Source organism: Microtus ochrogaster, chromosome 18 (assembly GCF_000317375.1).
Source record: "Microtus ochrogaster isolate Prairie Vole_2 chromosome 18, MicOch1.0, whole genome shotgun sequence".
Lineage (NCBI taxonomy): Eukaryota > Metazoa > Chordata > Mammalia > Rodentia > Cricetidae > Microtus > Microtus ochrogaster.
This window is the reverse complement of record NC_022020.1, coordinates 60,594,626-60,604,617: the sequence shown is the minus strand read 5'-3', so window position 1 is coordinate 60,604,617 and position 9,992 is coordinate 60,594,626. Positions and strand designations below refer to the sequence as shown.

General features: G+C 49.1%; 1 pseudogene; it reads right to left on the bottom strand.

Moving 5' to 3' along the window:
* Nucleotides 1-506: 506 nt before the first annotated feature.
* LOC106143986 lies at nucleotides 507-5,569 on the bottom strand (annotated as a pseudogene).
* Nucleotides 5,570-9,992: the final 4,423 nt, after the last annotated feature.

The window sequence follows — 9,992 nt, the reverse complement described above, 5'->3', positions numbered from 1 at the left end:
CTCAATTTATTTTATGGGGCAGCGTTATTGATTTTTTTTTTTTTTATCGTCTGCTTCTCTTTCTTCTCCCCTCCCTCCCCTGCCAACCCTCTTCCACCTGGATTGGATTGTTTGATTTAAGAGTGGCAATTCCAAAAGAGAAAAGGATACTTCTGCCTTCATTCCACACCACCCTCAGCCCCAGTGCCCAGGACACATGGGTCCTCTAAGCTGTCGACAGGAGTGTCAGGAAAGAACTGGTCTTGTTAGGCCTTCCCTGGCCAGACTGGAAGAGTCAACATGTCCTTTTCCTCTTCCTGGCCCTGCATCCTGTAGTCCTGAGACTGCCCTCAGCCAGTATGGTCCCTGTGTGTGTCACTACAGCAGCCGTATGTATTCCCCAATATGCCCTCACGTTGACTTTCCTGAGGACACTATTCTTAAGCATTCTTGGGAGTCTCCCCAGAAGAATGATGTCTCTGTGTCTCCCAGTTGGCGGAACGAGGCTGTTTTCCTCAAGCCAAAAATCACGTTTGATAAAGACATGAAGTAGCTCTAGTTGAAGTCCTCCCACCGACCGCTTCATTTCCGTCAGAATCCAGGACATTTGAGTGGCAAGCTCCAGTTTGATGAATGACTTCTCCCGGCGCATCACTGGTAACAGCCGAGAGTATGAACACGGGGATTCTGGGCTACCCAAAAAACCTCTCATGTTCTCTGCTGAGCATAACTTCAGAGTCTGCCACAGTCTCTTTATGTTGGCTTTTGGTATGGCTTGTTTAACAGGCAAATGGGTGATTTAGTACACAACTCTACTATGTAATGGAACTTTTCTTCCACCGTGAAAACAGCATCAACTTCAACAGCGTAATACTGCTCCACGCAGTAACTTTCCTCAGCATTCATCTGCAACGAACTTAGAACTGTCAGGGATACTATGACATGTTGGACATTTTTCCCATTGTAGGAAAACCTACTTAGTGTCGTATCAAAGTGTGTTACTACCTGAAGTTTTACTCCCTCCTCCTATAACAAGACCCCAGATAATTTCTCTACTCCTGTAGGGTTCCTGATACGAACTGAACTTCTCTGGAATTCTGGTATCATCTTGATGATCCTAGTCTTTCTTTTCGAGGTGGTTATGCACAGGCCCCCACCACCAACACCACCACAATTCACACACTGGCACTAGCCACCGAACTCACAAGCACCATGGCCAAAGTCCATGGACAGGCCCAAGTGCACTGGACAGGAAAGCCTGAGCCCCCTTGGGTGTAAGCCCAGGGGCAAAGTAGTGCTCTGCACACCTGCATCTTATTTGTTTAAGGCAGAGTTTCTCACTGAACCTGAAGTTCACCATTTTGGTGGGGCTGCCTGGCTGACGAACTCTGGTCATCCAGCTGATTCTACTGCTGGGGTTACAGACACACATGGCGTTTCCTGGCTGCTTCTGCTTCTGCTTCTCCTTATCCTTCTCCTCCTCTTCCTCCTCCTACTCCTCCTTTTCTTATTCCTTCTCCTTCCTTCTTCCTCCTCCTTCTCCTTTTTCTTCTTCCATAGATACTAGGGATTCAAATCCCAGTCCCCTTTCTTGCCCACTAAGTCAGTTCCCCAGGCCCAACTCCATTTTTTCCATTTTTTCTTTTTAAATAATTTTAGACATGTGGCAAATTCTAAGGCGAACACAAAGAACTTTCATGGTGCCTTCCCAGGATTCAGAATAGCCAGCACTGAGGTCTGTGCACTTGGTCACGCTCTCTCTAGGGTCATCTGCATACTGTTATATCTACAGAGATTCCCATGGCCTTGAACTCCTTTCGTGGTTCACAAACCCACCTTGTCCTTACTCACCGTGCTCCAGCACCCACTCCCAGGCTGTCTGCCTGGCCCACACTTCTGCTTCTCCTTGACCAGGCCTTAACTGCACATGACCACCCCCAGGCTGTTCCTACCTCAGCCCTTCACCCGGGTGAAGATGCTTGCTTCCTTGTTCTCCCATGCTGCTGTCTTCCCAGCCTTTCTCAGATGCTGAAGCCAGCTCATCCACTTGTGATCTGCTTATCTCCATATATGCTCGACTATTTCCTCATGTGGCACTTTAGATGGGACCACACCCTCCCTTCAGATTTCTGCAATAGTGCCTGTTATGATAGGTGCTTATCAAACACCCACTGGCTGACTAACTTTCTGTGGCACATCACAAAATCCTTTATAAATATCTGGTTGTTTGGGGCATGTGAATCTTTTCTTAAAGGCAGGTAACCTTCTTCCATTTATTCCTTAGAACTGGGCACACTATAGACCAAGTCCTGAAGTTGGGGATTTTCTTCCTAAGAATGGGGTCCTTCATGTGGAGGACTGAGCACCCCCCCCCCAGTCCTCTGCAGTGAGTAAGCACCCTGATGGAGCTCTTGGTAAATGCTTATTTATCCTCCACATGGTCCTTCCAGATTCTCCTAAATGCTGTTTGCTCGCTTGTTTGTGTCGTGGGGTGATACACAGAGAGCCCTTTTCCAGCTGATGGATGATGAAGCTGGAGGGAAGGCAGGTCAAGTGGCTTGCCCAAGGCCACACAGGTATTAAGTGGCAGGACAGCCCTCTGAACTCTAACCCAGCGCCTTTTCCTGGAGACCACAGAGAGCAACCCCATGCTCCTCCCCTCAGGGACTGAGGAGCCCAAACCTGACATTATGGGCACAAGGCTTTTAGCAGATGCTCCAGGGCAGGAAGCCGTGTGGTTAGTTGAGCTCTGGGTATGTGTGGGTCTAATTGCTTCACATTTCCTTCCCTTTCATTGACAGAGTCATTCATAGAGTCAGAGACCGACACTCATTCACGGGACATCCATTGAGTGCCTCCCACATCCTTGGCTTTCTGCTTGGCCTGGCAGGAGAAACTGGGGCAGGAGAAAGGGACCTGTCGGGAGAGGGCCCTATTCTCACAGGTCAGAGACTCTGCTAGTGTAGAGCTAGTGAGGAGGCCAGATGATGTGGGCATTTGGGCACCTAAGGCACGCTCTCCCTTTAAACTGACAAGCTCGGCACAGCCACAGATAATCAGCAGGTCTTTGGCAAACACTCAAATTGGAATTAACTCCTGGATACATGTAGCCCGGTCCTTCCTGGTCTTGTCCTCCCTATGGAGAGACACTCCCCAGGCATGGGTAGTGACTAGGCCTGCTAGCTGCCTGGCTACAGACCCTATCCAAGGGGATGAGACTAACGCGTGGGGTGGGTGGATAGATATCCTCCCACAGATAGAACTGCTCAACTGAATCAAGGCAATCAAGGTGGGTCCCCAGTACTTACTAGCTGTATGTGAAACAGAAATCTCTTCCTTTGAGGAGACAGTTTGCCTTCTGAGGCAGGGGAACATAAACTGTCACTTGTGCACAAAAACACTAATAGCAGACTTTAACAGGCAGAGTCAGGAAATGGAGTTACCGGGGTGACTCAGCCCCTACACCCGGTATCCTTGAGAGTTTATTTCTACCCACGCAACCACACAGAACTCGTGTTCTTGGAGAGTGGTCCGTTATGACAAACCAGCTCTTGTTCACGTAGCCATGAAGAACTCAGGGCGTTCATGGAGGTCTTCAACAGGAAATGTTCTTTGTGCAGAGACGGGCGTGAGCGACTCATTAACCTAATGTAAACGAGTGTCTTCCAGCACTGCTCCACCTGAGAGAAGGTGTTGACAGGACTGTAGGGTTGTGTTTGTGTTGTGCACAATCTGTTGATTATATTGTGTGGCTCTTACAGGTAGTCAGCAATTGGTAGATGAGATGTCAATACAGCATGATTTTATCCTCTTTCCACCCCTCTCTCCTTGACCTCCCACTGACCTTCCTCAATGACAACTTCGGGTCATTGTAGTTCCTAATAAATTTGCACTGCCCAGTTCAAAACGTAACCCCAGTTGCCTGCTGGATCCCACCGTTGTGTCTGTCCCCAGCACAGAGTGTGAGAGACCCGTGGGGCAGTGAGTGATGAGGGGTCACAAGAAGATCCCTTTTCTCTCCGTTCCTGCTGTTTCCCCTCACACCTCTGACAGACTAGAAGTGGCCAGGAGGTAGGAAGTCCAAACACTGCTCTCTGTGGGCCTTCATGAGAGCAATCTGGTACCCCCAAGTGACCTCCCATTACGGCTCTCTGACACGAGAGAGGCGGTCCACTATCTCCTAGTGCTCCAACTTTCTCCTCAGGGTTTGCTTCCCAGACTTCCACAGCTAGGGTTCCCTTGGTTGAAGCGTCTAAATGTATGGTCACTGGAGCAGCCATTCTCTGTGTCTCTCTTCCCATGCCCTCTCTCTTCTTACAAAGTTGCTTTTACAAAAGTTCCCAACAAAGCTGTCCCCAGACACTTTCCTAGCCTGTTCTCTGTGACCCTCTATATACTACCACTCATAAAATACATGGGGCAAAGCCCTGGGGGAGCCTAATAGTTTACCAAGGAACTAAACATAACACAGATACTGCAACAAGAGAGCCAGCCAGGGCAATACCCCACCAAGGGGATCAACGCGCAGGCGTAGAGACTGAGACCAAACCACACTCAGGGGCCTTTCCATGTCTTGCTGCTTTGACAGCAAGAGCTATGTGAGCTAACTGAGCGGTTCATTTGCCATCTCTGTGCCTAGCATCATCTCAATAACGCATAAGAAGAGCGCCAGGGTCTCAAGGATGATGAGAAATGATGAATGAAAAGCAGGGCAGAACTGGCACACTCAAGACCCTGTACACAGACAACGGCAGAGCGCGGTGGAGACCAGATGCCCTTGGAGGTGTGGTCTCTTGGTTCTCTGTAGCCAGAACATAGAACATGCCAATGCTGTATTTCACAAGGTTGCTTTCAGATGGCTTGAGTGGGGTCCCTGAATGATTTTGACTGCCATGCTCCTCCCAGGAACACCCAGGGACTGGAAACACCTTGGCGTGCAAAAGAACCTGTGTGCACCGGTGGTTCAGTTGTTTTAAAAAAATATTCCAAAGCATACAAGCAGCAGGACATTCTGGTGATGATGGATCAGGGGCCAGAAGTGTATATGACATTGAATTGTTCATCCTGACTCCATTCCCAGACCTGACGGAGTGGGGGTGCTTTTGGTCAGAACTCTCCAGAGGTCAGGCTAAGAGTGCAGCAGGCAGTGGCTAAGGCTTTCATGGGCTGTGTGGGAGCCTGAGCTTGGGTAGCAAAAGGACTCATGGCACACCACAGCCATTCTCTAGTATGGACCTGGGTCCAGAAGAGACATCACCTCACCCAGAGTACATGAAGCAGGTGAGGCAGAGACAGCCAGAGCTGCAATGGTATAAATATGTGGTATGTAGGCCTCTTTCACCCCCACCCCTGGAGAAGAAGCTGTCTGGGATTTAAAAAAAAAATCAAAACAGACACGGAAGTTGGGGGGCAGCACAGCAAGCCAGAGCGACCAACTGTGCAAGCATCCGGTGCTGAGGCAGTACTGATGCTCCTTGGAGCCGCATCCCCACACCTGTGTGTTCTTGAAGGCCCCAGTGTTCCCAAGGCGCAGCCCGCAGAAAGCCCGCCGCAAAGCGCCCGCAGCATCTGCCGAGAATACAGCCGACATAATAATTTCTTTGACCTCCACCACATGAGTTTCTGAAAAGAACAAAACAGCATCATTCCCTGGCATTTACAGTTTAAACCTTTCCTATTCAAGTTTCTAACAAAAAAAAGCCACCAACCCATTCTGGCCGTGATTAAAATTCATAGGCTTGCTGCAGACAACAGATGCAGAAGCAATTTTAGGCCAGTCATATCCCAGGTCTGCAAAATTAATTTGACAGGTTTGCATTAAAGCACTGATCAATATCCACTTTAGAGCGGCAGAGGCTAACTGAGAAAAAATAAGTGACCGGAGTGTTACCAGACGAGAAAAAATGAATCTTGGAGACTTTTTTCCCTCTAAGCTTGCACCTACATCAGAAGTCCTGACCTCAATCCATTGATCGGCTGCAGTTAACATGACAAAAGGCCTAGCAGATAGACCGGCTTGGCCTACCAGGGAACAATCACCCGGATACACTAAATGTTTGAGGAGTGACTAGGTTGCAGAATTAGTCTTGGCTTCTGAGGACCGACACCAGCCCAGCCTTCCTGAGTCCTCCCCTCCCTTCCTGAGATCCGTTCGCAAAGAACCAACTTTTCCTAAACATCCTCCTGCAGACAGCATGGGGGTGTGGCCCGGGAGGGGTTGAGGGGGTGAAGAGGTGGGAGGGGATGGGGAGGTCTTGCTCCGTTTAGCCACTCAGACGAGAAGGCAATTAGGTCCAGATCTTTCTGTAGACAACACTTTGGAGTGGAGGCCCCCAGGCCAGCACCAGAAAGGCTCTGGGGTGAAATTATGGACCACCAACTCTACAACATGGCCAACTTCAGATAACTGCCCACTGCCTGCACTCAAGAGACATGAGCCCAAGCCAGATTTTTAAAAGATAATTTTCTTTATTTGTTCTCTAAAAATTTCATACATGCATGTGATGCATTTTGATCATGTCCACTCTCCACTCTCACCCTCCGCAACTCTCCCTGAACCACCCCAACATATTCCTGTCCCGATCCTATCCTCTTTTGTTTTCTAATAACCCACTAGTCCACTTAGTGTACCCTGTGTGTATATGGCTGTGGGCTCATCCACCAGAGCATGGGCAACCTGCCAGTGGCCACACACCCCAAAAATACCGACTCCTTTTCTCCCAGCAGCCATCAACTGCCTCAGCTGTGGGTGGGGCCTCCTGAGACTCTTATAGTCTGCACTGGAGGTCTGACCATGAAGTCAGCTTTCCTTTCACTTTCTTCAGGTGTGCAAGGAATACACTTGGGTGGCTAGCATGCCCTGCATCCTGACTGTTCTGGCTGAGTGTGCTGTTTTCTTACTCTATCCCACTCTATACTCAGCTTGCATTGTGGCAGTGAAATCAGCACATCTGAGCTTAGAACTCACTAAAAATGGGCCCACGGGATGGAGCATCTTCCTGAGAGAGTACCTACAAGGATGCTCATGGGGAGCTCATTTCCTGGGACCTGCTGCCCCCAGCACAGGTTTTCCTAGGGGAGTCTGACTCTGTCCTCCATGAGCATCAGCTGGAAACCAGTGTATTTAAGGCGGAGCCTCAGGCCCCACCCCTTACACTCTACATTCTTCCTCTCCATCGGCCCAGCAAAGGCCCACCCACACGTCATTTCCTCGGAGCTTAGCTTCCGCTTCCCCAGATTTGAGACCATTTTGCTTGTATACACACTATGCGTCAGTATACCCCAGTACAGAATTCTAGTTCATGAGCTCTGACGTCAGATCACCTACGTTCGAGTCCCACATTTGCCCCTTGCTAGCTTGGTTGCCCCTGGGCAAGTTAAATTAACTTCTGTTCTGCTTATGATTGCTGTACAGCAAATTGCCCCCACATCCACCAGCTTAAAACAAGTAGTATATTATTACCCCTGTGAACATCATTTAGATGGTGTATAGCAAGAGTGAGGAGACCTCAACTCCTAGGGATATACTCATCTAAGGGGTTTACTTACGTATCTGTGTGCCTCATAGCCTAGGGTCGGGGACCACAGGCTCTTCCGTTTCTCCCCTCTGGCAACTTCCTTGACACAAGCAGCCTTGGGGCAAATGCCACAGCTCAGCGAGAGACACAGTTCTCCAATCCATGGCTTCCTGTGAACAAACTGGGTGCCTGACCTCCCAGGATCTAGTCTCAGAAGCCACACAGCATCCCTGGAGCCATTAGTAAGTCCAGCCAGAAGACTCTGTCCCCATTCAAGGAGAAGGGACATGAAGCCCCCCCCCATCACCCCAGTCAGTGAGAGGCGCCTCCAATAATCTTGGCACTCTGCTTTAAAATCAGAGCAACTTCTCTCAAGCCCAGCGCTCATCTAAACAGACATAATAATGCCCATCTTCCAAGACTGTGGGGAAGCCTAAATCAGATAATGTATTTAACGTGCTTCGAGCAGAGTCTGGGCCACTCAGAAAGTGTCAGCTTGTATTATTAGGAGTGACATTAGCTAAGTGAATAGTCACCATGACTTTTTCTGCAGCCTTTGCTCTGTGGGTGTATGTGCCCAGCCTCATGATGGGTCCCAGCAGTGGGGTCTGGAACCCATTCCTGCTATCAGGCTGGGGAGAGATGCAGACAAGACAGATAGCAACAGAAGTCAAATCCATCTTGCCACTATTGTCCCTTCTTCCTACACACGGCAGTTGGAAAGGGGGATGGTCTCAAAATGGTAGTTAGTTTCAGGTGACGTTTTCAATAGGAAGCCTGTGCTCCTAGGAAATATCACTCTGTCTACTGCAATCCACAGCTTCTGCTTGAAGGTCTGTGGATCTGGGGTTGTGGTCCCATGGGGGCATCTCAAACCAGGCACAAGTGAGGCAGTGTACCTTTGGGAACAAACCTCTGGCTTCATGTACTCTCCTGGAGTTTGCAGAGTCCACCTGTGGGTCATGGTCAGGAAGAATCTGCTCCTCCTTTGCTGGAGGCCTGGCGCAGCAGGCCCCATGTCCAGCATGCTTGCTTGAAGGCAGGAAGCTCCCCAGTGGGTTGTCTCCCTGGGAAGGCACCAAACATGAACCCTAGCTTTGAAAGGACACAGACGGTTGCCAGGAGGATATACATTATTACCAGTGTTGTTTAGTATTCGGATGCAGCCACCACATTCAATTACTGGTTGTATTTTTCTAACTGTAGTCACACGTCCTCAGCAGAGATATTAATCTCGTGGGGCTTAAAGAGATTCAGAATGAGTTTGAGGTCAGTAAAGGGGTCAGACCGGGGCGGGGGGCGTCTACCTATTAACCTTCCATTTTGGTAACCAAACAGCCATATCCAGCACATAAAGTAGGACCAGGAACCTGCCACTATTAATAATAATGTCACCCGTACGAGGTGACTGAGGTTCATCCGAGCTATTTCAATAACAATATCACTACTGCTCAAACCGAAGAGGCAGGCAGATAAGGCATGGGAAATAGGGAGCTATGAGGGTTCAGCAGTGGACAGGAGAGGTGAGAAGGGTTGAGTCGCTATGGACAATGGCGAGAGCTGTGGGGGGAAGGGACTCTTAGCAAAGCCTCTTGCATTTACATCACGCATTCATTCATTCAGGCACGCTCAGACCATTCATTCAGCATCGTGTATTTGGCTCTTAGGATGTTCCATCTTATTTCCAGGGATTATGCGGAGATAGAAAATGAATAGCATAGCAACAAGGCTAGTCAGTCAACACTACACATGGTCAGGACATAACAGCAATCAGCCAGGTGTCTGCTGCGACATCGGAAATAAGCCAGGGAGTTGTGTACAGAAAAGAGAGTGGGGAAACTTCAGGAGGGCGCTGATGAAGAGATGCCTGTGCACCCACAGGTACTCTGATGATCTAAGTACTTGTCTACAGGCTCTTCCTCAGCTGAGTAAACCATGCCTTTTTGATTCCTCTGAAAATACGTGTGTGTGGAGGGGGAGATAAAGAACAGGAGAAATGAAGGGGGAAAAAGGGAGAGAAAGAACGGGGGCAGATGGGGCAAGGGAAGAAACAAGGGAGGAAAGGGAGAAAGGAAGGTAAGGAGGGAATGCCTGGATTGATGGCAGAGGGCCAAAAACATGCTAGAGGTTGAAACTACGGTGACCAAAAGCTAAACTAGGAAACCTGGAGAGTAGCTACTCTAGATGAAGCAACTCTATTTGATGCCACCCCAAATCTACTAGAAGAACCCTGTGAGTGCCTTAGGCACACACTTCTACAAAGACTTCCTTTTTGGGTGAGGGGCTCTAACAAGCAGGAGTCACTGCAATAATTGAAAAGGACCTCTCCTTGAATCCCAGTTTGGCCCAGGTATCTGCGCTCCATGATTGCCTCTATCTTTGCTTTTCATATGCTGAAATGGAAGCTCAGAAGCACTGAGTAGCTTCCTAAAGGGCTGGCAATTAAAGTGCTGTCAGATGCAAAGGTCTACCACAGTGCCTAGCACAGAGACCATG